This window comes from Nicotiana attenuata, unplaced genomic scaffold (genome assembly GCF_001879085.1).
Source record: "Nicotiana attenuata strain UT unplaced genomic scaffold, NIATTr2, whole genome shotgun sequence".
Classification (NCBI taxonomy): domain Eukaryota; kingdom Viridiplantae; phylum Streptophyta; class Magnoliopsida; order Solanales; family Solanaceae; genus Nicotiana; species Nicotiana attenuata.
The window spans coordinates 82,044-83,815 of record NW_017670640.1 but is presented as its reverse complement, the minus strand read 5'-3'; positions in this window follow the sequence as shown (position 1 = coordinate 83,815).

Genomic DNA, 1,772 nt, shown 5'->3' with positions numbered 1-1,772 from the left:
AAAAGGTGTAAATCTGGCCATTTGTGAAATAATTTAAACTTAATATGGCTATAAATAACAAAATTAAATCAATGAAATGTTATAGAGCCACTTGTGATGCAATTTTGTAATCATTTATATAAATAAAATACTAGAATAAATTAATTTAAAAATATAGAAATTATGAAAAATATCAATTAATGCTAATGCATAGTTTGAAAGTATATATGCATTTTAAAATATTATAGGGAAAAATTGGGTATCAACACTGATCATTTATAGTTCGATTGCCTTTCCTCCATCGGAAATAAGATACTGGATCTCTGAATCGTACACTTAGCAAACCTCCTTTCAAGTCATTCGCTGCCCCGACACATAGGCAAGCATTCCACCCTCTCATCAATATTGCGCGATAACCATTCATAAGCATCATAGCAACCTGTGCATAACTTCGAAGCTCTCTGAAGTACAACTACTGAGCTGAAATGACAGAATATCCTTCCACAAGGCGATGACAGTAGCTCAAACAACCACGCAGGGAGAAACATCTCGCACCTCATTCGTAGTACCATTACAATTACTCACTCGCCGATTCATGACCAGCGATTCGCGTCGCATAAGATTGAATGGAAAGGAAATGAAGGCATAAGCCCCAAAGGGAATCAAATCACACGATGAGGAATCAAGAAAGGGAAGTGCTCCTAACAGCCCGGTAGCCTCTCGAAGATAAGTACAGACGTCTTCGTACCGATCCGCGAGACTTTACTAGACTTGCTCATGACTTGTGAGACCTAAGGGAACCTAGTTCTCTGATACCATGTTGTCACGATCCAAAATCCACTAAGGGTCATGATGGCGCCGGACACCACTGTCAGCCAAGCCAACACCAAGAAGTTATTTAAATTCCCGTTTTAGTATTTATTGAAATTATTTCTTTTATACATTGAACAATAAATAATGAATTTCACTGAAATAAGATGTTGTCTTTAACAAACTAAATATTGAATAATCCCATACTCATCCAAAACCCGGTGTCACAAGTGCATGAGCTATTTCTAGGAAATCAAATGAAGTACAATAACTGTACGGAATACAGATTTGGACAGAAAGTAAATACTATACACTGAAAGAGACTATGTTGGCTCCGGGTCGCCTCGAGAGATGCAGCTCACGTAAGTCTCCGGATCATCCATGCGCTACACCCATTAGGCCGCTAGAGGCACATGTGCCTGTGCAACAAAAATACACAGCAAGTGTAACATGAGTACAAAAATAACGTGTACTCAGTAAGTATCCCGTCTAATCTCGAAGAAGTAGAGACGAGTGGTCAACTTCGACACTTACTAGTAGTCCAATAATAATATACCAATAATATAGTAAATCGAGGATTTTCATAAAAAATGGCTGTAACTCAATAGCATGAAGCAAGTAATCAATTCTTTTATTAATAGGAAATTTCCAGATTCATTTTCATCATTTATGCATTTATCTCAAGCCAGGGAGAAACAATTATCAACATCAGTGAATTTCAAGGCAAGCAATACAAGCATGCGCAAATCATGCCGAGGTCGTAAGGCCAAATCCAACAATATTTAAACTGTGAACTGCCAGAGGGTCTAATGACGCGAACCATAGATGCGTCTATTACCCCGCTCGCGAATCATACATGCGACGCGGAAATTTGAATAAACACACCAACAGTCAATCAAGAAATCATCAGGAAATCAATTATCCAATAGAAGCCAATCTCTCTCTTTTTAGAAGTCAAGAAACGATGTCTAGTTTTTAGAAAA